The following is a 27,746-nucleotide window of genomic DNA, read 5'->3' as shown; positions in this document are numbered from 1 at the left end:
TGGGACTTGATCCCTGGAACCTGGGATCATGACCTGAGCCAAAGGCAGGCACTCAACCAATGAGCCCCCTAGGCTTCCCCTCTTTTCATTCTATTTGTTTTTTTTTTATTTTAAGATTTTATTTATTTATTCATGAAAGACACAGAGAGAGAGACAGAGACACAGGCAGAAGGAGAAGCAGACCCCATGCAGGGACCCCCGTGTGGGACCTGATCCCGGGACTCCAGGACCATGCCCTGGGCCGAAGGCAGGTGCTAAGCCGCTGGGGCACCCAGGGATTCCCCCCTTTCTTTTCATTATAATAGAATTTTATAAGACTGTCTCACAGTTCATTGATTTGGTTTTTCATGTCACCAAGTTCTGCCCTTCACTGCCTCCTCTATACATTTTAATTCTACTATTGTTTCTTTGGCTTTCTAAAAGTCCTTCCTTATTTCACCTTTGTCTTTTAAAATTTCATGGCTTGGGGGGCATTGTAGTGTCATTAAGTAAAAAATATGCCGAAGTTGGCAGAATTTCAAACACAAATGCTCCAAATTGGAATTAAAATTTATGAGATACAATAAATAAATAAATAAATAAATAAATAAATAAATAAATAAATAAAAATTTGTGAGATATTCATATGCCTTCCTTTATGCTTAAGAGTTGGCAATAGATGACCACAAAACATGAAAAACCACATGCAGCACATTGTGCCTGATGCATAGGAGTAATCAGTAAATGTTTTTTTGTTCTTTGTTCCTGTTCCCATTGTCCTCTCTCCCTTTTTTCACTCCTCCTTTCTATTTCATTGTGGGCTGAGATTGAAGATACAGGCATAGAATTAAGTAGCATATAATGTGTCTTTGTTAATGGGAGATAGCCATCATGTCAACTCCAATGACATGTTGAGTGTCACAGATGAATAATGCCTGTGTGTATACACACATATACACACATACCTACATATACATAGATATGTATATCATATATAGACACAAACATAAAAATATATATGTATATGCTGGACACAAAGTCAGTGATTTCAAAAGAAGAGAAGGATATAAATTGTATATCATGTTTCATTAGTAATACAAGGGTAATAGAGTAAAGAAGTATTTTGCTGTCCCTTTCCATCTTCATCATTTCTGTGTATACCTTAATATCAGAAATATAATTATTAAATACAGATTTGATATTTGAAAAAATATATTTTGGAAGTAATTACTTAAAGCTATATAGTTTGACTACTGCTCTTTATACACCCTGGGTGGCTAAAGCTTTAAACACCTCAGGTGTCTTGAAGAATGATCAATGGACCATTAAGCAGCTATATCATGCCATAAAGCTATATTCCTGGCAGCAGATGACCCATGTCATCATGTTCTTCCTTGCCTGCCTTCTAAAATAACAGTCCGACAGCTTTATGTACCCATGTGTAGCCTGGTAATGCGACCCCAGGCAGGGTGCAGGGATCATGTTCAGCTCAGATATGTTGACCTATGGTCAAACAATGAGTAATATGTCAGTCACAGCATTCACTTCCAATACGAGAACTTTGTTCTAAACTATAACATCCTTTGGTATATGTCACCTTTGTGTAAATCTTCAGCTGAAATCATAATTTTGAGGAAAAGAGATGGGTAAATGTAGTTTTGAGCCCTTTCTGTTTTTCTTCTCCTAATGTGTATACCCCAATCAACTGCCAGTCAAATTCATGGAATTCACTTCATGCATATCTTTGTGAATGCTTTATGATCATGAGAGTCAAATGAAAAAGGTGGCAAACAAAGCAAAGGAGAATGACAACTAAGGACAGCATGGTAGGTGAATGGAGTGATGCACAATTCATTGCTTTGAAAGATGGGTAAGATACAGAGAGGTCAAATAGAAAGGTTAGGTTATGCTGGGCAAAAGAGTTTAGTGTTTGGTGTGGAAGACAAGATTCTTGAGAAGAGTAGAAACTTGACAAAAAGCAGTATCTTAATAAAGCAGGGAGCCACAAAAGAGCCTAAAGCAGGGGATGGTTAGAGATAAGAGAACATAACACTATTTATCTATGGGTCAAGACATGAGAGCCATAGAGGACAGAAGGAAAGTATCACCTAGAAAGACAAAAAGAGGCAAATTTGAGAAAAATTATGTAAAGAATCATTAAAATACGGATTTGTCATGCAACTGACTAGGTGAATGGAAAATAGAAGTCTACAAATTATATGTACTAGAATGTATATCTCTAAATCTTTCTCCTTAAATTATATTTTGATATAATATGAAATACATATGTATATACATACGTATATGTAACACATGATAACTCATATATTTTCAAATACAGGAAAGTAACACCTAGAAAGTTACAGAAGATAGGTTAGCAACTGAGGGGAAAAAGAAGACAATTGATATTGTAAATATTGAAAAGAGATAATTACTGGAGAGCAGAAGTAGCCCCCCTGCCCTCTCCCCCTCCCCCGCTGCTCGAATATCCTTGAGATAAACAAAGAAAGTGCCAAGTACACAAAGGTTTTGACAGTATATCCTTACATCCACGGGCATGAAGAGAACCATCTGACCTGGAGTCAGGTCAGAAGTTCCTGGTAAATTCTTACCTGGCTTAGATTTTTCATGGCAGACCTGAAGTTCTTTAACTGCATTGCTGGAGAGGTAGCTGGAGAGATGCCATAGTGAGGTCATACTATAATTGCATACATTTATTGTTTTCTGAACCAGGCACTCTTCCAAGACTTTTGTATGTTTTCATTTGGTTACCACAATACTTTTATGAAGATAGTATTCTTCTTTCCCCACATTTTGTAAGTGAGGAATCTAAGACCCAGTGAAATTAAGTAACTTGATTTGTGTTACCTAGCTGATGGATGTTAGATCAGAATTCAAACTCTGACAATCTGACTTCCAGATATCCTGATGTCTTTAATTATCCTGAATTAAATGAGAAAATGAAGCAAAGCTTTTTCTTCAACCTCTATCAAAGAAACACTAGGGGCTCCTGGCTGGTTCAATCAGAAGAGCATGTGACTCTTGGTCTTGGGGTTGTGAGTTGGAGCACCAAGTTGGGAATAGAGGTTAAATAAATAAAACTTTAAAAAAAGAAAAGAAAGAAACACTGAATTGCTGCTCCCCCTATTAAAATCAGAATATGGGAATCAGTGAAATATAGTTGTTGAATTCATACTTGTGTTGGGTAATATTGCCATTTGCTCTTATGTTTGTTCCTACAATCTGTTTTACTTACTTCTCCTGGCTCAGCTACTTCCATCTATAGGCCTTGGGCTCTTCATACCCTGGGACTAATTGCTGTATTGGAAAGAAGCAGATGTACAAAACATCCTGGCTGAAGCATAAGACATCATTAGCATGTTGTGACTAGAGTTCTTATCTTGCAGCTAGGCCCCCTTCCTGTCTTTCTGATATTCCTGTTTCTAGGTAGACTAAATTCCTGATACTCTAATTGTAGTATATGGACTGTCAGGATTGGTGTTCTCTGGAACTTGTTAGAAATGCAGAATTTCAGATCCTGCCCTGGGACTATTGAATTAGAATTTGCCTTTTTAAAAAGGATTATTTATTTGTTTGAGAGAGAAAAGAGAGAGAGTACAAGTAGGGTGAAGGAGCAGAGGGAGAGGGAGAAGTAGATTCCCCACTGAGCAGAGCCTGGTGTGGGGCTCAATCCCAGGACCTTGGGATCATGACCTGAGCTGAAGGCAAAGGCTTAGCTGAATGAATCACCTAGGCACCCCCAGAATCTGCATTTTTAATAAGGTTCCCAGATAATATGTATGCACATTCAAGTTTGAAAAGCAGTGATCTAAATGTTTTTCTCCTCTCATTGGTGACATCTTTGTGTGGTACCTGATTTCAAATATAATTTCTGATCTATTGTGTAAACTTTGTTTCTGGCACTTAGAATCTATTGGTTTGTAGATATCTACCTAGTTTCTTAAATACATCCCTGTCCAGACTTTTACAGTCTGTGAATTTCTCAACTTTTCCATTACTAGTTTCTTATTGCTTCTTCCATGATCTATCCCTACTCATACCCTTAGAACTAAAAGAATAATAGTAATTATATTACTTAACTATTTTCCTATTAAAAATAGAGCAAAATGAAAATATATATAACCAAAGAAGCAATTAACCTATGTAGAAATTAATATTAATGATTTAGACCTAATACTTAAGCTGTTTTGTTTTTATTATAGTTAGTTACATACAAGGTCAACAGAAAGCTCCACCTCCATTCTTGCCAAATCTGCAGTATGTGGCGTTACACATGAAAGGGAACTTGATAGTGTATAGTAGTTCTTATTTTCTCATTACCTTAAGCAAAAAGACAAATCTCCATTCATCACTGTTCTGTGGGTAATGATTAATGAGTGTCTTTGGTTGCCTTTTTCAGAAGTATAGAAGAGGTCAATTGGCTGTTTTCCTCTGTTGTTACTTCTAGGATTCCTGTGGTGTGTGAGATATTTATTCAATTTAGTATTAGTCATTCATGGGGATTTCCTGTGTAATAACTTTTAAAAGTAGAATGTCAAAGGAGAGCACAGAGGCATATTTATAGACACCCATCCACACCCTTTTCCCTGCAGAGTGTGCTTTGCAAGCACTGCCCTGAGATTTCTTTGAAGATCCAGCAACAGGTAGAGTCCAAAGACAGAAAGCTTTCTTCTTGGTAGAGTTACAAAAATATTTTACCTATGAAGTTTAGAAAACTGCACAATTCTAGGTATAGAGAAATGTCAAAATGCATGGTAATTTTAAAATTATGAATTAACAATTTGAAAATTAAATGGTAGAATCAGGGATAATAAGGGATTATTCATTGGCGCCTTCATGATGACATTCCTATGACTGTTGCTATTGTATTCCCTTGTTATCTTTCATAGACATGCACTGAAGAGTGAACCAGGCACCCTGTCAAAGGACTTCCTCTTGTGTGATTATTTTTACCAATGCTGCAAAGCTGAGCCATTTGGAAAGATTCTGCTCTCCCAATGAGTGTTTGCAGCTGGGGAACAGTAGCCTACACAAAAAACTTCCAGGAATCCCTTGGGACACTTTGAAACATTTTGGAAAAGCCTTTATCCTGAGTTGCTCTCCAAAGGCAAGTAATGACAACCAGAAACACTTGCTCATTTTTCTAAATGATTGAATTCAAGCTTTTTTTTTTTTTTCAAATGATATTCTTGAACTGTAAGACTGTGTCATCATAAAGCGAGCAGAGCTCTAGTTATATATATTCATGTTTGCATCATGGTTGTCCTCACCACCTCTAAAGATTTCTATGGTGAAGTTATTGTGTGGCAATCCATATGGAATTTTACAAACTGATTGGCTATTCACTGAGATGTAGAGACACAGCTAGATTGTGCTGGGTGGATCTGCTACTGAGGCAAAAATCAATTTCAAGCCATTTTTAGGGACAGCATGAAAGCCAGAGTAATTCTTAAAAGTGTGGTTAAAGAGATTTCATACTTTACAGTCTCAGAATATAAATGTAATCAGGGGGCAAGATAGTTTTTCACACTGAATAATTTTAAAATCTCATAAAATAAGAGCATGTTTAAAAGGAAAGCCTCATCAAGGTGTTTTCATTTGGTTGTGCCATGTATTGAACAGCTACAACATGATATAGTGCTTTCCTTGATATAATTCCTTTCTCTACTGGTTCAGATCTTACTTGATACATGCTGAGATCCTTTATTCATATAATTTTTTTTTTTTTTATGATAGTCACAGAGAGAGAGAGAGAGAGAGAGGCAGAGACACAGGCAGAGGGAGAAGCAGGCTCCATGTACTGGGAGGCCGATGTGGGATTCGATCCCGGGTCTCCAGGATTGCGCCCTGGGCCAAAGGCAGGTGCCAAACCGCTGCGCCACCCAGGGATCCCTAATTTTTGTTTTGTTATACACCAACCTATTTAAATTCAACCTGTATTTCAAGGAATATTATATTTCTTTGTGATTATGCTCTTTCATGAGAACAATCCTGCCTGAGTTAGTCCCAGGCTGATCCCAAGATCAGTAAGCACAAGGTCTTGCATCTTTTGAACTGGAAGTCCCCACAGGGCCAACCTAATCCAAAGCACTAATTTTAGAGTTGAAAGAACAGAACTCCCAACAGATTACATAATCCATGGCCCAGGTGGGACCAAGATTTTTGTCTGCATCACTGTTAATGCTCTTCATACCTCTTCATGGTATATTACTTAGCACTTAGATAAATACTATTTTGCAATTTTCAATTTTAAAATGTGCTTTCCTCTTTCAAACTAGAAGCTTCTTGAAGATATGAATATTGTCTCCCTTGCTCGAAGATTGGCATAACAGTTACCATATAGCATAGTTATTAATATCTGCAGTAAGTCTGCATATTAGTTAGCAATTGCTCTAATAATGCTATTTAACAAACTCTTCCAAAACTCAGTGCCTTATAAAAATAGTTTTATGTAGTTTACTTGTGAGTGGGTTGGTTGCAGACTGTCTGATTCAGATTTTGCTTGGCTGGTTCTGCTCCAAGCTGTGGGTCCATTTGGGCTTGTTGTCTGCCTGTGGATATGGTTTCAGGTCTACTCCAGGTGTGTTAATTGTGTAGTCCAAACTGAATGGGGACTACCCAATGGAAGCTCATCTTGTGTGATGGTTCAGGTGCCAGGGGACAAGTTAAATGGCCCTTATACATTTCCAACCTCATTTTGAACCACTTCTGCTAGGACCCCATTGGCTAAAGCAAGCCATATCCCTGTGGCCAAAGTAAAACAATCAGAAGTTCTTTTGATACACCATGAGGCTAAAATAAATCTCATGATCAAGGGAAGAGAGGAATAACTAAATAATAATCCTCCACAATTGTGATCCTATATTCAGAAGTCATTCTTGCTGTTGCTCAGACTCTCTACACCCTTGGTAGATTCTTAAGAAAGAAAAGAAAAAGTTGAAACATGATACTTCTTGCCAGTTAACCTTCTTGCTTGGGTAAGCCTAAAACACTCCTGCTGCCTACACTTTGCTGCCCCAAACGATTTGGACAGTGCCTTCTTTCCTTGTTCACCTTGGCTTTCTGAACTCTTGAAGTCAAAGGCCTTTTGGTTATAAGTAATGAAAATATGACAGAATTAACACAACAAGGGCAGCCCGGTGGCTCAGCGGTTTAGCGCTGCCTTCAGCCCAGGGCGTGATCCTGGAGACCCAAGATCGAGTCCCACATCAGGCTCCCTGAGTGGAGCCTGCTTCTCCCTCTGCCTGTGTCTCTGCCTCTCTCTCTGTGTCTTTCATGAATAAATAAATAAAATGTTAACAACAACAAAAAAGAATTAACACAGCAACAAAAGGAGATTTATTAGTAGAGTGACTGTATTAGTTTGCTAGGGCTCATGAGCTAGATAATACCACAAACTGGGTAAACAACATAAATTTACCATCTATAAGTCCAAGGTGTTGGCAAGGTTAGTTCCTTCTGAGGGGTATGAGGAAGAAGTTGTTGTACTCTCTTTTTGTCTTATAGATGGCATCTTCAGTTTACATGGTACTCTTCCTGTATACATGTGTGTCTCCAAATTTCACCTTTTAAAAGAACACTAGTCATATTGAATTAGGGCCTAATGACCTTATTTTAGCTTTATTACCTTTGTGAAGACCAACCATATCTCAAAATAAGGTCACATTCTGAGATACTGGATTAGAACTTTAACATATGAATTTGTAGGGATGGGGCAGGACACAATTCAACCTATTACAGGGACCATAGATTTGTTTGCCTGGGACAGTTCCAGTTGATACTGTTTCCCTGGAGTTAATTACCTAAGAGTGTCCCCTTTCAATTTCAGTAATGTACTGGTTTGAGTGATAAACTATATGATCTTTTACTTAGGAGAATACAGGGGTACCTTATTAATTTCACAGGCTTCAAGGGGAGATTTTGACCCAAACCTGGAAACGATCTAGTAATAGAGTGTTTATCCTGTGCTCTATAGTCATATCATTTATTCATTTAAAATTGCTTTTTTAAAAATTAGATTGCACCTTTTTTCACATCTTTTTAACTTAAATTCAATTTACCAACATATAACACCCAGTGCTCATCCAATCAAGTGCTCTTCTCAGTGCCCATCACCTAGATAACACTTTTTTTGTAAGAATCTGTGCTTTCTGTCCATTTGCTTAGTAAGTAGTTCATATTTTTAAGCGTTTAAAAGCAATAGGTTCTTAAATTTAATAAATATGTATGTAATATCTATCTAATACACATATATAACATATATATAATGTATGTTATTATATATAAAGTGTAAGTTATACATATAATACATATTATATATAAACACACATACAAAGAAAATAAACACACACACACACACACACACACACACACACACATATATATCTGAGAGTATTTCCCTTTAAGGACTTTAACTATTTTGTGTCCATCAATTCCCATAACACTTCTCTAAGCAGTTATGGGAATGAAACTTATAAGCACTATTATACTTTTATAGATGATAAGAGCAAGACGACATGGCAGTGCCATGCTAGAGGCAGAGCCATGCTAGAGGCAGAGCACACAAATGCCTTCTGTTCTAATCAAATGGTCTTAGTTATACAAATTTCTAGGCACAGCAGCTAAGTCAGCTCAGCTCTTTGAGCAAACCAAGATCCTCTTAGTCTTCATCTTGTCCAAAGGAAATTTTGGGAGTTTCGACAAACAAAGAAATAAAAGCAGATAAGGGGATTTGGGCTAATTTAAAAAACAAATGAAGACAAGATAAGAAGCTTTTAGGACTGTCTCTGTTGGGTGAGAGGACCTACTAAACTGTGAAAGGGAGGGGACCTGTGGGCTTAATGCACAGAGGAAATGCCTCTCTGAAAACAAGTGCTGGAGATGTGAAAATGTAGATGATCTCAGGAAGGAGATGGCAAGAGACACTTTGAGGTCGGGCTCTTTCCCAGCTCCTGTTCTCAGAGTTTGCATTAGCAGGAGAGTGAGGATTTGGGAGGAGGAATCCAGGACTCCCTGCTCCTGTCTCAGCACTCATGGGTGTTGTTGTATCAGGACCCATCATAAAGACACATTTTTCACATTTCAACATAATGCCTTCTTTTATAGCAAATAGGTAAGTACTATTAAAACAGTACTAAAACAGTAGGATTTGCATTTAAGTGTGTGACTATAAAATGTCAAGTTAAATCCAGCTGTAATGAAGACTACTTCCACAGAAATCTGTTGGTCCGAAAGAATGCTCCAAAACTCAGCCAGAACCTGTTCCCCATTCCCCCAGCTCTGTGTCTGCTCACATCTCTTTTACCTTTCAAATTTCTTTCTTTCTTTCTTTTCTCTCTCTTTTTCTCCTTTCTTTTCTTTTCTTTTCTTTCTTTCTTTCTTTCTTTCTTTCTTTCTTTCTTTCTTTCTTTCTTTCTTTCTTCTTTCTTTTTTCTTTCTTTCTTTTTTTTCTTCTTTCTCTCTTGTTTTTCTATCTGTCTGTCTTTCTCCTATCTATATCTGTAGATATAAAGATACCAAAGCTATCTGTTGAATCCTGACCCTTGTTTTGAGTCCTACACTTTCATTTCCAGCTGTGGATAGGAATGTCTGTGGGATAGCTTGTGTATGCTCTTCTCACTTCACATGCAGTATTGCTAAAAATTATAATCATCATTCTTCTCCACAAGTAGGTTTCCTATTTGAAGTTCTAAATTCTCTCAATATTACTACCATTTTTCTGCATCTCAGCATCATCTTGCTTCTTATCTTTTAATCATCCCACCCTAACTTGCTGATCAAATCTGTTGTTTTGTTTTGCTTTGTGACCCTGTTCAGGATCATATCTCCCTTTCATTTACTCTACGTCTGGCTTTGTTCAAACATTCAATCACCGCTCCCCTGTACCATCATGACCACCTCCTAACTGGGTTCCAGACTACAGATATTTTCCCCTGGTCCATTCTATTTCAGGTCAGATTAATATTTTTTAAATCTTTTTAAAACAAAAATCTTTAAAAAGTATAAAATCTTTGACATATTTCCTCTGTTCAAACGCCTTCAATATCTATTACTAATAGAATAAAGTCTGAGGTCTTGAACTGGCAACCAAAAATTTCTGTTGTTTTAATTTCTTCTCTACCTTTTGTTCTTATACTTCACATTTTTCAGGTAAAAAAAATATGACATAATAATGATTTCTTTTAGCTTCCTACAAGAATGAGATATTTAATGATGATTTTCATCTTATTAAAACTTCTTGCTACAATAAGATTTTATAAAAATAATTTGTATTTCTTGATTTTTAATCTTAAGAACAATTTAGAGATTATTTTAAGAGATTAAATCTTCAAATAATATTTTCAATTTATTAAATATGAAAACTTACAGATTTATTTGAGTAAAGAGTCTATATATTTCACTGGCTTACCATTTTAGTACAATTTTAAGTAGAAGTGATATGATGTGTTCTTCACTGCTTGGTCAAACACCACCTTCAAGTTAATCCAGACCACATAAGAATGTAATAACATAAATCCTTCCCTAATGATTCTTAGTTGAAATGAAGGCTTTATAGAATAGATGTGTCCTGAGTCACATCTGTATCGGAGTTCTCACTTATAAGATACATTCACTGCACTCCACAATTTGTATGATTTTTATCTCTATTTTTCTATAACCCACATTCTCTCTGTTTCAGGAAAGCTTCACTGTTCCCACTTGCCCAATGAAGTAAGGAAATGAAGGCCTTGTTGAGGTTGGTGAGCATGAAATTGAAAAGGTAAGTCAAATATAAGAATTATTGTACAAGAAAAATGAACTAAATTGATTACAGATTGACAATAGAGGATGAAATTCCAGGTTGCTTATGAGAATTGTAGTACTGCTGACCTGGAAATAGGGAATTAGGTGTTAGAGGTTGACTTAAAAAGAAAGATGATGAACTTAGATTTAAACATATTTAGTTGCAATGTATGATCATAGAATGCCCAAGCACAGGTAGAAAATTTAAGATTTGAGTGGCTAGGATTGTAACTGTCAATTAAGGGTTATAAGATTAGAGATAATATTTAAAATCGTGAGAGTAAATAAGATCACTTAAGAAGAGACTATAAAGTAAAGAGAACAGAGCTGAGGACTGTCAAAAATCCATTGCTCCTCAATTTAGGTTCAGTATCTATTCAAATATATTCACTTAAAACTTTATCTCTGTTGCATTGGTATTTTAACTACCTGTCTGCCCTGCTTTTTCAATTTTTGCTAAAAATCTCAAGTTAAAAGAATCATGGCTCTTATTCTGACCTCCAGAATCTGCATCTCCTTGATTTCCATTAGCTTTTCTGGACTCTGACCACACCATTGACTTGATCCTTTGCATTTCATTTCCTTCCCTGGTCTTAGTTTCTCATATGCTGTTCATTTTTGGTACTATGATAGTCTTAAACTATGGGTATGAAGAGAAAAAGAAACTAGTGGAAGATGGGGAAGAGTGGTTATAAAAATTTGAATATCAGAATTATGAGGCATAATGGAAGCTAAGAGGGAAGGCAGAAAACAATTCAAAGACTCTTGAGGGCTTATATTATCAAATACAATATCTATCTATGTCATAAGAATGCCAGCAAATTATAGGACCATCATAGAAACTCCTCCAGATTGAATTGTGTCTCTCCAAAATTCGTATGTTGAAGCCTTAACATTTAATGTGTTGCTATTTGGAGATGGGGCCTTTGGGAGATAATTAGGTTTAGGTAAGGGCCTGAGGATAAGATCCTCATAATAGAATTAGTGCCTTTATAAGGAAAGACTCCTCTAGAGAATTTGTTCCCCCTCTCTCCCTGTCACACACAACACAACGAGAAGACAGTCATCTATATGACTCTCTAAGAGAGCCCCACCAGAGAACCTAATTGGTCAGATCCTCAATTTTGGAATCCCCAGCCTCTAGAGCCATGAGAAATATTGTTTAAATCACCTGGTCTATGGTACTTTGTTTGGCAGACAAGATTGACTATATAAGGACTTTCATTATTTCATTTAGGCTTTACAAATCCCTATCAAAAATCATACCTTAATGTTGATATTTTCAATGTTCAATAAAAACTGACAAAGTAAAGCTCTCATGGCATTGTAGTTTATCAAACTGAAAACATTTTTAATTGATGAAGTGTAAGATTATATTTTCTGGGATTACAAATCTGATGGCATCTTTTTTAAAAAAATTAAATTCAATTAATTAACACATAGTGTAGTATTAGTTTCAGAGGTAAATTTTGGTGATTCATCTTCAGGGGTACTTCTGACTTCTAAGATCAGAATTAGCAAAATTCAATATTAGCTAGAAGAGGTTTCATTAATTTCTGTTATACACACTTTTCAGTAATTTACAATGTAACATTCATAGTTTCATGGTAAACAAAAAAGATCTATTACATTTGACTTACAAAAATTATGAAAGACCTTTTAAAAGATGCCTAGTTCATGGCAAATGCACAAATCTGGTATGCTTCCAGGGTCAATATTCCATAGATTAAGAATTCAGTTATTCCTGGATAGTTCAAGGCAAAGTAAATGTAGATTTTGTGCCTATTTTGTATCTTTCTAGAACTATGGTAGACTTGTGATCAAGTGTGTACCGGACTATTATTTTAAGCTCATCCTTAGATACCTTACCCTTTTGCTACTCTGTTCTCTGCCCTTCAAAACATAGTAAACTACGTTCTCTTTTGAGCAGTCCTGGTAATAACTATCATTTCAGCTCAGTGGAGGTGACTTAAATACCAGTAAAATCTGACAATCTTGTAATCCTTTGGCTTAATACCCACCTGTGAACTATCTGGAACTATCACCTGCTGCTAGGGATATTGACGGCTACCTTATGTCTGATTGCACAGATAGTGTAAATCACTAACAAAATTCTCATACTTCTGAGCTGTAGGGCATTAAGTCCTGATAAGAACATTTTTTTTTTTCAATGCAGGATTTTGCTTGAGCCTCATGCTCCTTATTTGGATTTGGTTTTGATAATGATATCATTGTCAAAGAAATTTCCACAAAGTTCAGAACCCCATGGATTAAGGAGGAAATGAGTTATGTCATTATTTCATCCTATTTGTGCTTTCTTGCTCCTTCTCTGCTGTAGCGTCATGGCTGTTAGAACAGTTGAGGCCAAAGATTTCAGAGCATGGAGTTTTTACCAAGGAGACCAACATTAACCTTTAGTTTGTTTTTGTTACATATGGCATAGGGATTAAAAGTATCTTCTGACCCAAGGCCTATGGTCTCCTTTGTTCCATTTGGAAAAAGAGCTTCTGAATTTTATCAAGTAGTATACAAAGAACTCTAGAGTGATTCGTGTTCCTGTATGTGGGTGAAGACTTTTAAACATACAAGCTAGCATGAAATCAATGCTCCTGTCCTCAATAATAAGCAAAACAAAAAAACCCACACAATCTGAATCACTGCAAAAATGACTCTGGAGAGTAAATCAATACTGGTCCAAGCCTTGTTTTAACATGCACTGTAATGAGATGACTATAATTTTTCAAAGACAAAGGTAGGGCAACCTAATAACTTCCAGAAAAACTTGTCATAACCATTACAAACAGACATCCTAAATTGGAGAATGAAGTTAATTCACAAAAGATCACAGATGAACTGCAAGGTAAATCTCAGCAATCAGGCATTTGAGATTAATAGCGAAACTACCAACTTTTCTTAAAGGTCTCTTCTTGCTTCCTTCTTGCCTCCTTTTTAAGATCTTCCCCCTACCCACACCATAGGCCTTTTGGTCTCTGTTTCAGTGTTTCTTCTTTCTTTCTATGTCTGTTGAAATACATATTTTATGGTTGTTGGATTTAGAGATTCATGCTTTTAAAAAAAGATTTATTTATTTATTTATTTATTTATTTATTTATTTATTTATTTGAAAGAGAGAGAGACAGAGAGAGAACACAGGAGGAGGGAAGAGCAGAGGGAGAAGGAAGGAATCATAAGCCAACTCCCCACTGAGCCTAGATCCCAGGACCCTGAGATCATGACCTGAGCCAAAACCAAGAGTTAATCACTCAACCAACTGAGCCACCCTGACGCCCCATGCTCTTTAATATTTCTCTTTCTGAAAGAAAAAAATAAAAACCCTTCACAGTGAATTTAATTAAAAATTTTTTTTTCAGTAGAAGGAATAAAAAGAAGGAGCAACATGTATGAAATATAAAAAGACATAAAAAAGTAGAAAAGGAAGCAATATAGAGGAAAATGAAGGAGGATGGGTGAAAGAAGAGAGATGAAATGGGTATGAAATGGGACAGGCAGAGGGACAGGAAAGTGTAGGTGGTGTTGGGATGATCTGAAAAATGAGATCAGAGAAGGTTAATGAGATCAGAGGAGGCTCAGATTTAAATTTGGCAGTTTGGTTTAACAACATAAACCCAACATTTAATTCTTTCTAATTTACGACTTTTTACATTATCTCAAATTATTTAAAATGCAGTGTTGGACAGAAAGAAGCACCTTTAAATGAGGCTCTTAATTACTTACACTGTTGGTTGTTTAAACTGTTAATGCTGAAAAGTGTTAGGACAAAAAGCAAAATTTTCTTCCAGTCAGTGTAATTCATGCATACTTAAGTCAATATTAAGTCAGGCTACAGACAATAGAACTCTTGAAGCTAGGTAGCCAGATGATACAACTATCATTTTATTGTCTTTTTTACAACAAAAAACTCTTCTTTTGATAAGAAGTAACAGTATTTTCAATAATATGCCTACTTTTTGCAAAATCTCTATTTTCAAACAACCTCAGTGAAGTGTATTGACGTATAAGGACACACATATTTAAAGTATAAAATATAACATCTTTTAATATGAAAATGCCCATACAATCCTCACTTACATTCATTAATTAACATATCCATCATTGCTGAAAGTTTCCTTCAGCTCTTTGATAAGTCTCCACCACATTTCTTCTCTTCCATGCTCCCACTATCTCTGAAGTAACCCTGGTCACTATACATGAGTTTGCCTTTCCTAGAGTTGTGTATATGCAAAAACAAACAATACATATTCCCTTTTATCTAATTTATTTCCCTCAGCTTCATTATTCTGAGAGACATCCATGTTGTAGTGTATACCAATCCTTTTTTTATTTTAAGATTTTATTTATTTATTCATGAGAGATAGAAAGAAAGGCAGAGACATAGACAGAGGGAGAAGCAGGTTCCTTACAGGAAGCCCAATGTGGGACTCAATCTCAGCCCCGGGATCACACCCTGAGCCAAAGACAGATGCTCAACCACTGAGCCACCCAGGCATCCCTGTATCAATCCTTTTTGTGGCTAAGTAGTATTTCATTGTCTGAACATCCCATAGTTATCTATTTGCCTGTTCATGGACATTTGGGTGGTTTCTAGCTTGGTTATTGCAAATGAACATTTGTGTACAAGTTTCTGTGTGAATATATGTTTTTCTTTTTCTTAGGTAAATTTTTAGGAATGGAACGACTAAGTCTTATGGGAGATTCCCTTTTAAAGAAAGTCCCAACAATTTTGCAAAGTGGTCAATCATCTCAATTCTCACCAGGAGCGAACTAGAAGTCTTTCATTTGCATTGATATTTTGATCTCTTGTTTCAAGCTATAATGAATTCTAGGACCTTTTAATACAGCAAAGCTTGAAACCATTTTGCAACATTGAAACAGGTTTGCTGAAGTAACCCTTGCACATTTTCTTAAGTCTCTAGTTTGAGAAACCTGGAAAAATTTATGCCAAATTTGAATGCCACTACAACTTCAGGAAGTAAATTATACACTTATATTAATATTTTATATTTAATATTTTAAGGAATCTTTGTTTAAAGGGAGACCAGAGAAATACTCACCCATATCTGGTGAATAGGAAAAATGATGACTGTATAGGTTTGATACACACATTTTATCAGATACTATTAGGAAACCAATGGCTGTGCTATTTTGGGAGCCAAGATTAGTGTCCTCCTAGTCACTTACATTTTGTGTTATTTGTTCTAAATTTATCAGGGTTTATTTGATCAGAGAGCAATAATTAGGACTGATTACTTCCAAAGGAACCTTTCTTCTCCTCTGCTTCTCACTAGGTAAAATGCTGCTAAATTAAAAATACGATATCCATGAGATACATATGAGTCCTGCAGGCTCTGTGATAACTTCAAATATATTTGGAGAAGGTATTTATGATTCTGACTTAGATATTATTAAGTTAGAATTGGATATAGAGGGGATATACCCAACATTCTTAGCAGTAGGATCAGCACTGTTTTGCTTAATCAATCACAAAACCAATTCACACTTGATAACCTCCACATCAGAATTTAAATATTTTGGTTTTCCTCATTTTCCTTCTTTTCCATTCATTTATTTGTATTAAGTCAAGGATTGTACCAGTTCCATCCCAAACCTGTATTAATACTGTTTTACTAAGGATTTTTGGACATTTCTTAAGGTTTTTTCTTCCCTAATAATTTTATTTGTTTGTTTGTTTGTTTATTATTTATTTATTTATTTATGAGAGTGAGAGAGCATGAGAGGAAGATGGAGAGAATACAAGCATAGGGAAGGGTGGGAAGAGGGAGAAGCAGCTCAGCAGGAAGCCTGACATAGGGCTTGATCCCAGGACTCTGAGATCATGACCTGAGCTGCAGACAGACACTTAATCAACTGAGCCACCCAGGCACCCAATACTACTTCTTAGTCAGAAAGTACTTTCTAAGAAAAACAAAATCTCTTAGGCCTTCCCATGTGAGACATTGAATTGGCTGGCATGCTAAAACAGAGTTGGTTTAGAGAGATTATCAAAGAAAAGTTAGAGTATGAGCTACTCAGTAGATATAGTTATTCTTAAGAAAAGAAGTTTCCTATTTCCAGTTTGGTAAATTTTCCTGGAGTATAGAAATATCTAGACTAAATAGGATAGAACTTATGGCAATATGAAGACTTGGTATTTATTAAGGATTAAAATTGTCCCTTAGTTCAATTTTTTGCTTTGGAATCGTAGAGGGGAGCAGGCCCATAAGCAAACTTTGGGGCATTTAAATAGTGCTTGTAGTAGACTTTCCCTTATTCATTTAAAACTTTGGCATCTGTGTCACAGGCTTTCTATTCATATCAGTCTCTGCCATCATCCTGCCTGGCTTTAGCATATCATGGGAGAAACAGCTAAGAGCAAGACCTCTCAGCTTGGTGCACTTCTCATCTTCAGTCACTATAATTCCTAAATATCTGAGCCACAGACCCCCATGAACATACAACTGACCCTTGGTAGGAGCATAACAGCTTCATCTGCAAGATCATTATTAACCCAAATACACTACTCTAGCATCACAATCGCCTTTCTCTGCTGTGAACTTACTACTCTGATCACTCTTCAATTTCATTTGCACCTTCAGTCCATGGATTATCTATTTTCTTCCAATTCATCAGCCCCTGGCCTTTCTTCTCTTTCTGCCATATTACACACATTAAATTTTCCACATCTAACATTTTGTTTCACCTATCTGGAAAATACCCATTGAAGATGAACCTGGTACACATGTTTTCTGCATCTACATCTGAACCATAGAGCCCTCTTGGAGAATGCCACAAAATAAAGTTTGTTTGTTTCACAGTCCATTTTTGACAATGACTTCAAATGGACTGTCAATGTGGCACGCCATTTTCTCAGGTCAACATGCTTCCACACAACACTGGTGGAGGGATTGCTCTTAATTAGAAAGACGAATGGCTTCTTTATTATAATAGGAAGCACTATGCTAGGATGTAAGTTGGCAGAGTAAAGATAAATCAAAATAACTTCTTATTTTCTAGAAGGATAACTATCTATAAATAGGGATAAACATTAGCTAAACCACGGATTATTTTATTTTATTTTATTTTATTTTATTTTATTTTATTTTTAATTTTTTATTGGTGTTCAATTTACTAACATACAGAATAACCCCCAGTGCCCGTCACCCATTCACTCCCACCCCCCGCCCTCCTCCCCTTCTACCACCCCTAGTTCGTTTCCCAGAGTTAGCAGTCTTTACGTTCTGTCTCCCTTTCTGATATTTCCCACACATTTCTTCTCCCTTCCCTTATATTCCCTTTCACTATTATTTATATTCCCCAAATGAATGAGAACATATAATGTTTGTCCTTCTCCGACTGACTTACTTCACTCAGCATAATAACGGATTATTTTATATGTCAGATAGTCTTTCCTGCAAAGAAAGGTTGTTGACATTATTTTCTGTCTATCTGTTATAAATTGTTCACCATAACAGGTGAATTGAGAAATTTTTGTTTAAGTTTCTAGCATCAATATTTGGTGAAGCATGTAGTTTTATGTCTTGAAACAGTGTCTTGACAAACGAGAAACAGCAACAATAGATACACTCAGCTGGAAAGTTCAAGTTTTGAGTTCTGGACATGGCATTTTCCTTCTAATTCATCTTTTAATTGATAGTCCTAACACATCATCGTGATCATATCACTTATCTTCCATAAAGGTACCATGGGTCCCATGGCCTGCCATATCATTTTCAAAACAATGAAATATAGTTGTCAAAGTCATCCATATTTGATCCCACTCAACATATTCAACATTATATTTTTCCATATGTAACCTTATTCTAAACCCTTCTGGTTCAATCCATTACCTGTCTCTTAATTATTTCACACTTATATCTCTCTTTATGAATCTATACTGTCCAGCTGAGAGCAATAAATAGGTAATAATAGTAGAGAGGGAATTTTCTCATTCAAAACCAGCTAATTCACAATCATGAGGTAGAATCAGCCAATGGGCCTTAAACATAACATCTGGGAAGATTAATGTGAATTGAGTAAAGAAAAGAACATGGCTATACTAAGAAGGAGTTTCCAGAGCTGAACAGAAGAGAGGTCATCAAGATTGGACATAATAATAATTTAAGCAATTAATCATCACATATTTTGCTCTGTAATCATTCCCTTTGAGCAGGAGGGAATAATTCTCAGGTCAGCTGAAGGAAAAAGAGGCCAAGTTCTTAACCCCTCAATTGATAACGTCATGGTCTGTTTCTCAGTTGTAAGAGAGGAAAGTTTGAAAGTGAGCTGGTAGTACAGCCACATCTCCCTTACCTGTCTTCCATCCCTTCATGCCTACCCACAGACTTCAAAAACAAAATGAAACAACACAAACAGCTTTCAAGCTAAAGTGGAATTGTGCCAATAATGAGACAAGAAGGGTTAGAAGTGAACCAGGTGCTCAGCACCCTTTATTCCTTTATTCCGCTCCCCAAGAAGACAGTTTTGTAAGACATGATGAAATTTTGGTTTGCAGATCCCATTCTTGTCTGCCATTAGCTGTTTTACAGAGATGATAGGGAGAGGTGTTAGCAGCAGACTGTCCCCTGACAACCCCAGGTCTCCCAAGGATACCAGAAAGGAGTGCAAGAATCACTGAACTTATGTATTGCCTTCAAGAAGGACATAGAAAGGCTGATGGAGGGTCTGGTGAATCCCAAGAGGTCTAGAATTCAGGGAGAGAAGACCGTAAAAGACCTGATTTTACCTGGTGATTAGACACTGTGGCCAAAGTGCAGACACCTCTGAAGAGTAGTGTCAGAGATGGAGACCTGGTAGAGGTTGGCAGACAACAAAGCAAATTATATTTAGGGTGGGATGTCAGCGTGGGATTGCTATTGAGCAATCTAGAGAAGAAGAACCCTTCCCACAGCCCTACAGCAATTGTATAAAACTGTAGGAGATTAGAATGAACTCTAGCAAAGAGAGGGTAAGGACGGTATCAAGTGCATCTTTGGAACTAGCAAGTATCACCCTTCACTGACTGAAAAATCCTGAATCTGGATTGAGTGTATCTGAAATTAACCAGATAAAGTTTCTGACTTCCCAGCAGATAGTATAAGGATAGTTTTCAGTCATAATATAATTGAAAAATTTTGCATTTCAGTGCATATCAGTTTTCTAGGCTGTCGTGTGTATGAAGTGCATTCCAGTTTCAGTCAGAAGGCTCAACTTAATTGAGACATTAGGGAAAAGCAGTGTGGGCTTAGTTGTAAAGATTCATAGCATGACAGATTTTATTGAATTGTATCTTTGTCAACTGGCTTTGGTTTTCTGAAGTGGGTCATATATGCAGTGGCTTTCAACTCAAAGGCAACACTGGGCCCTGACATGAAAATCCCTCTCCTTCATTTTTCTAAATCTTACTCTCAGTGTCTTTCCTCTGCAATAGGACTTCTTTGTCTCTTTCTCAACATATTGTTAATGAGTTCACTTTCTCTACACCAACTTCATTTTTAGTTTTCAGGTGCATTTTCTAAACATATTAATGAATATCAGTGTGGAGTAGGATCAGGGAAATACAAAGATAATCGAACAGAGTTAGATTCAGTCTCTCAGGGAAGGTCGATGAGTGGATATGAGCTATCTTAATAAAATATAAGAAGTGTTCTATTAGCATTATTGTCCAAGTGAGTAGAAGTATAGAAGATCACATGTATAATTCTGTTTAGTTAGATCATAGAAGACTTTCACAAAAGGTGAAATTTTAGCTGGTTATAGATGGATGAGTAGAATTTCCAGGTCAATGAGAATGGAAAGGATATTTTAAACAGTAATATAAGTTATAAAAGTTATTTTAAAAAGTGTAAATGTTAGTAAGACTATTAGTAATTTTTAATGGCAAAGAAGAAATATCACCTGTGATTTTGAAATATAAACCAACAAAGCAACAAAATAAAAAATAAAAAAATTATGGAGAGATATTCAGGGCAGAGTGGAGCACTAATGGTAGATGACTGGATAGATTAGAGGGGACACATGCACTCCGATGTTTTTAGCAGCAATGTCCTCAATAGCCAAAATATGAAAAGAGCCCAGATGTCCATTGACAGATGAATGGATTAAGATGATGTCGTGTATATATACAATGGAATATTAGTCACCAAAAAGAATGAAATCTTGTCATTTGCAACAACATGGATAGAACTGGAGGATATTATGCTAAGTGAAATAAGTCAGTCAGAGAAAGACAAATACCATATGATTTCACTCATACGTGGAATTTAAGAAGCAAAACAGATGAACATAAGGGGAAGGAAATGAAAAATAAAATAAGATAAAAACAGAGAGAGGCAAACCGTGAGAGAAACAAACTTAGGGTTGCTGAAGGGTAGTGGAGGGTGAGGATGGAGTTATTGGGTGATGGACATTAATTAGGCCCTTGATGGAATGAGTACTGGGTGTTATATGCAATTGATGAATCAATAAATTCTACCCCTGAAACTAATAATACAGTATACATGTTAACAAAATTGAATTAAGAAAAGGAAGTGAACTAGATTACTTAGGTAGAGGAGGTGAAGGCTCAGCTATAGCAGCAGCAACAGAAATATAGGAGACACTTGTAACTTCACTTCAGCAATTGATGAAAATCAAATTTAGCATATTCAGGATATTTAGTGTCTTAATTATTTCCTATGTGGAAGGCCTATGCCCTAATTTAAATTGTAGGCACCTAGAAAGAGGGACTCCATCTTTCATTTCTCTTATTTTTTTTTTTATTGGTCAGCAAAGTATCTCTAGAGTGGACACTGCTTAAATAATTTTTAGTTGTCTGACAGCCAGAAATGGATGAACTATTTATTTATTTATTATTTATTTATTTATTTATTTTAATTTATTTTTTATTGGTGTTCAATTTGCCAACATATAGAATAACACCCAGTGCTCATCCCATCAAGTAAGGCAAAGATTTCTTAAAAAATAAAATAGAAAATACTGTATTTGTACTGACACCATGGTCTTACACACCTGTTCCAGAATAATATAAAATTACAACCTCACGTTGTCAGTCTTTGATTTTATTTTTTATTATTTTTTTAAAGTTCAGATTTTATTTTATTTTATCTTTTTCAATAACAAATTTATTTTTTATTGGTGTTCAATTTGCCAACATACAGAATAACACCCAGTGCTCATCCCATCAAGTGCCCCCCTCAGTGCAAGTCACCCATTCACCCCCACCCCCTGCCCTCTTCCCCTTCCACCACCCCTAGTTCATTTCCCAGAGTTAGGAGTCTTTATGTTCTGTCTCCCTTTCTGATATTTCTTACACATTTCTTCTCCCTTCCCTTCTATTCTCTTTCACTATTATTTATATTCCCCAAATGAATGAGAACATATAATGTTTGTCCTTCTCTGATTTACTTATTTCACTCAGCATAATACCCTCCAGTTCCATTCACGTTGAAGCAAAAGGTGGGTATTTGTCATTTCTAATGGCTGAGTAATATTCCATTGTATACATAAACCGCATCTTGGATAAACTCATTTTGAGCAATGGTTTGCAACTGCTTCTGAGATTAAAAAAGTCAAAATCACAGACAGTGATTGGACTGATTGGTCATATATAATAAAAGATTATAGGTCTCATTTCTGTCAGCACTGTAAACATCAAAACTGTTTACCAATGGTTTATTGCTAACTGATTCCTCCTAGACACTATCTTGAACATGCAGATATTAAAGAATTCTGAGCACTTTATATCCTAAGGTAAAAATACCTTACTTTTAATTTTAAAATTAGAATTTTAAATATTCAAGCTTTTAAACCATACTTCACTATTGGTAACATTATTTGAACTTAGACATAATATTAATAGTAACTTATCATTCTTCTATTTTTTCCATTACAGAGGTGAAGGACAGGCTCTTAGTTTGTAAAACTGGTCTACCTATTTTCATCTCTAATTAGCGTGCATATAAAAAAATTCTTTACATCTATGTAGTCCTGCTTTATTTTTATATATTTTTCAAAGATTTTATTTATTTATTCATGACAGACCGAGAGAGGTAGGAACACAGGCAGAGGGAGAAGCAGGCTCCATGCAGAGAGCTTGACATGGGACTCGATCCTATGTCCCCAGGATCATGCCCTGGGCTGAAGGCAGCACTAAGCTACTGAGCCACCCACTCTGCATCCTGTAGTCCTATTTTTTTTAAATTTATATTTATTTATTTATTTATTTATTTATTTTCTTATTTTAAATGAAATCCCAAACCTTAGCATTTATTATGACTCCAACTTTGCCTCTCTTTTGTAAAGTTATCAATTTTTATTTACATTGCTATACTTCTATTGACATTTTATTTTTTTCTACTTTGCTAACAGATATTTTCCATTGGTTAAATTGGCATAGCCAACTTGGATCAGCAGCAAGACACATACACACACACACACACACACACACACACATTGTCAACCATACAATCATAACTGGGTTGCATTATCAAGATCAAGTTATGGGTCTCCTTATCTGGGAATAATTTTATTTATTTATTTGTTTGTTTATTTATTTATTTTAAAGATATTATTTATTTATTCATGAGAGATACACAGAGAGAGAGAGAGAGAAAGAGAGAGAGAGGCAGAGACAGAGGCAGAGGGAGAAGCAGGCTCCATGCAGGTTGCCGAAGTGGGACTCGATTCCAGGTCTCCAGGATCAGCTAAACTGCTGAGCCACCCGGGCTGTTCTGGAAAAAATTTTAAATTGTGTCATAGTTAGCACTTGAAATAATACGAAACCGATCTATACAATCTTTCTCAACTTCTTTTGGTTCTTTGTCAGGTGAATGAGATAAAAAAAAGAGCCAATTTGTTGGATTACCACTACAATACTATTGCTTACTCTGATGATTGTTTTCCTTCTTAGACTTTACCTTTTATTATGCCTACCTCAGGGAAGGGAAGCCACAGAAGAAATGTGGAAAGAAACAGAACTTGAACTTCTAAGGGCAAGGTCCTGGCAATAATGTTATGATTAAAAGAGTATTATAGCAGCCCAAATATAAAACCCTGGGTGAATATTTACCATTTACATCAACATGGATGGAACTGGAGGGTATTATGCTGAGTGGAAATAAGTCAATCAGAGAAAGACATTTATAATACGGTTTCACTCATAAGTGGAATATAAGAAACAACACAGAGGGTCATAAGGGAAGGAAGAGAAAACTGAATGGGAAATTATCAGAGAGGGAGACCAACCATGAGATACTCTTAACTCTAGGAAACAAACTGAGGTTGCTAGAGAGGAGGTTGGTGAGGGGTTGGGGTAATTGGGTGGTAGGAATTAAGGAGGGCATGATGTGATGAGCACTGGGTATTATATGCAACTGAAGAATTATTGAACTCTACGTCTGAAACTAATGATGTGCTATAAGTTGGCTATTTGAATTTAATTTAAAAAATAAATAAAACCTGGGCTGAGTAGGATGAAGGCAAAACAAAGAAAAATCAGAGATAGAAAAGAGCTGAACTCTTCATGGGAAGAGTGATAGAACCCAGCTAGGCTTGGGAGTTCTAGAATAGAGGAGACCTGGGTCTTGTTTCCTAGGCAGAAACCATGAAGTTGATAAGGTCCCAAGTATGTCCTACCCTGTTGCAGTGAAATGACAATATAGTAGCAATGACAGATAGCCATGTTTAGATACAGTGACGCTGACTAGGCAGCAAATTTCCTTGAGTCCCTGAGTAGTGTGTGACTTTTCCCATGCTGTTGCAAACAGTGTGGACATTAGATGGTAGAGAACTGAGGAATTGAAAGGAGCTTATTATTTAAGAGTACGGTAAGAAGGCTACATCTAGGGATCCCTGGGTGGCGCAGCGGTTTCGCGCCTGCCTTTGGCCCAGGGTGCGATCCTGGAGACCCGGGATCGAATCCCACGTCAGGCTCCCGGTGCATGGAGCCTGCTTCTCCCTCTGCCTGTGTCTCTGCCTCTCTCTCTCTCTCTCTCTCTCTCTGTGACTATCATAAATAAATAAAAATTAAAAAAAAAAAAAAAAAAAAAAGAAGGCTACATCTAGAAGTAGTGGGCTGAAAGATGGAGCAGCTCCATGGAGGCCATAAGAGAAGACTGAATACTGTCAGGATGATGCCAGCTGACAGGTGGCCAAAGATCTCCTCTAGATTCGTGTCCCCTAAATAATGACCATAAAAATATACACTGTCCTGAAGAGAAAGATTAGGTAGGAAAAATCCTGAACTAACTCTGCTTAACCACAGATGACCAAATTTAGCCAGAAAACCAGGCTAAGTCCTGGTTTTCTACTACATGGAAAAATGAGAACTTTGAAGAGAAATTGTTAGAGTAAGAAAAAAAAAAACACACACACTTTTGTATATGTCTCATATTCATTTATGAGACTTCAAGAGATGAACATAAAATATATATAATATATATATTGCCAGAAATTGATACAGATCAATGCAGAAATAACTGACCTTTGGGTTTAGATCCAGAAGCTTAATATTCATTGAACTCAATTAATGATTTGATTAATGAAAACCACAGAGTTATTGAGAAAAGATCAAGGCATGTCTACTTTGAAAGGCTGTTCAGGTGTTAAAAATTCCTGTAGTGCTAGAATAGTCCACTAGACATTGAACAGACAAAGGGGACTTCTGTTGCATTTCAGCCTTCCTCCCATTGGTGGTTGGGCACGAGTGGGACATCATATGGTTATGATGGAATCGAATGAAATCTCAGCTGGGGGAGCCTGGCTGGCTTAGTCGGTAGAGAGTTCGACTCTTGAGCTTGGGAGATCATGAGTTTGAGCCCCATGTTAGGCATAGGGATAACGAAAGGAAGGAAGGAAGGAAGGAAGGAAGGAAGGAAGGAAGGAAGGAAGGAAGGAAGGAAGGAAGGAAGGAAGGAAGAAAAGAAGAAGAAAGAAAGAAAGAAAGAAAGAAAGAAAGAAAGAAAGAAAGAAAGAAAGAAAGAAAGAAAGAAAAAGAAAAGAAAAAGAAATATTAGCTAGAGGTAAAAAGGAATCAAGGGAGTTTTGGGTCAACATTAGGTTCAGGATTCAAGTACCCCTCCTAGCTTCATCAGTAACTGACATCTGCAGGACGGTCTCTGTTTCTTCACCTGTAAAAGCAAAAGAGTTGATCCACAATGTTTCTTTAACTGTAGGTGTTTAGGAATGATAGGTAGGAGGCAATGTGTGTAGCCACAGACATAGAAGTATAAGCCTTACTTTTCAGTATTTAAAAATCATGAATGGGACTGCTTTATTTTCCGTCCTCTCTTTGGAGCTCTAAATAAACAAAAATAGAAAAAGTCAGACATTTACATGCCTATATCCTTGACCTCTGGTCCAGGGAACACCTAAAATTTAGAATAATTAGAAAAAAAACCCCTCAAATTGGAAATAGCCCTTAATTTATTTCAGTGCCTTCTCAATGTGATTTCTCTGAGATGAGAAAACAGTTGGAGCATAGTGGCGATTGTTGGTGTTCTAGTTTTAGACAATCTGGAAGAAAGGAGGTTAGCACACAGTGTTCATTCAATGTGTGATTCCTTCCTTATGCTGAAAAACTTTCCCCTCTTATCTGGATCCTCAATACTCTCTGTAGCTTTCTAACTTCCTCACTTAAGTGATGTACTAATGGGCTTAGCTCTATGTGGAATTTCTCTGGCAATGCAGATAGTAAACCATACAGAGAGTAAACTCAGGGGCCTATTGACTTTGATAACAAAGTCCAAGAAAGGAGACCCTCCTCGGTGCTTTGCAAGAAACTACCTGTGTCAACACACCCACTCAGGTGAATAGCACACCCGTCAGAGGCCAGGTGGACTAAATACCCTCTTCGCTGTAGAAAAGAGGAGCAATGAACTCAAAGGTGAACAAAATCTTGGAAATAAAAGAAAGAGCAACCAGGATGACAATGTGGTATATAACTTCGCTGTGGGGAGAATGTCACTTCTGTAGGTAGAATTTTTCTAGCAATGAGTTTTGATTACTAGGGCAAATGGAATTAGAAGAACACTTTGAAATTCATCTTCCTATCATCATTTACAAAATCATTCATTGTTGTGATATATTATTCAGTGCCAAATATCGCAAGAGAATCGATTCTGTAAGAATACAGGATGGGCTTTTTCTTTCTTCCCCCTGATTCTCCCTCCCAGCCCCAGGTTATTAGGTGATGATAAGTATTTGTAATAAGCAAATACCACTGTCTAAAAATTCTGCAAATAACTCAACTGAGAATTAAACTGGATTATTTTTAAAGGTCAGTAGATACCAATGGTTCACAGAGTAATAAATCCTTGAGATATGAAATCTTACACCATTTTCTTCTGAGAATTATTAACAGTTTAAAATCAAGTGGAAATATGGAAAATCACCAGCTCTTGGCAAAGGTCAGAAGATGAGGATCTCAAACTCAATTCTCATTCTTCAGGAACCGGTGCCCTGGAACTTTACATTAGTTCTGAGAAAGTCTCAATTGGTTTGGAGAAGATTCATTTTGCAAACCTTTCAGCTCCTCCCACAGAAGTTCCCCTCTGCTCACTCCCAGGAAATTTGCTCTTCAAGTTTTGTTTAGAGAGAATCTTCCCTTTGGAATGCTTGCCAAGTGGCTGGAAGCTCTTTGCTTGAATGGCATTGTCTGTCCTGGGAAAGGCTGTGTGTCCAGGCTGCTCTTGTTTACCTCTACTGGGATCCAGATACAATCTCATTTGCTTGTCTCATTGTTTCATCGGGAACATTCAAACCATTTCCCCACAGTGGCTCGTGGTGATCTTGTGAGGCCTTCAGAAAAGCTGTCGGCAGTTGTGTGGCTTTTCTTGATGCGTTCTTGAAGAACAGCCTGGCTCACCTTTTTCTGAGGTTAGAACATGGTGAAATACCATGCTTGTGTTAGTCCTGTTTCGTGGCTTCTTTTACTAGATGCTGGTGCCCAT

The 27,746-nt window shown here is 36.6% G+C and overlaps 1 long non-coding RNA gene across 2 annotated transcripts; it reads right to left on the bottom strand.

Annotated features, from left to right (window-relative positions):
- Positions 1 to 23,470: 23,470 nt before the first annotated feature.
- Positions 23,471 to 27,489, bottom strand: LOC119869492. Of its 2 annotated transcripts, none has more exons than XR_005371107.1 (3): positions 27,319 to 27,489; positions 26,035 to 26,094; positions 23,471 to 23,528 (listed from the first exon to the last, which is right to left on the bottom strand). It is a non-coding gene; the product is annotated as an uncharacterized LOC119869492 (long non-coding RNA). The 2 variants fall into 2 exon arrangements; XR_005371108.1 differs by lacking the exon at positions 23,471 to 23,528 and adding an exon at positions 25,806 to 25,925.
- Positions 27,490 to 27,746: the final 257 nt, after the last annotated feature.

Source organism: Canis lupus, chromosome 16, assembly GCF_011100685.1.
Source record: "Canis lupus familiaris isolate Mischka breed German Shepherd chromosome 16, alternate assembly UU_Cfam_GSD_1.0, whole genome shotgun sequence".
NCBI classification, from domain to species: Eukaryota; Metazoa; Chordata; class Mammalia; order Carnivora; family Canidae; genus Canis; species Canis lupus.
Note: the sequence above shows the minus strand (reverse complement) of the source record. Positions and strands in the feature narration are given on the sequence as shown.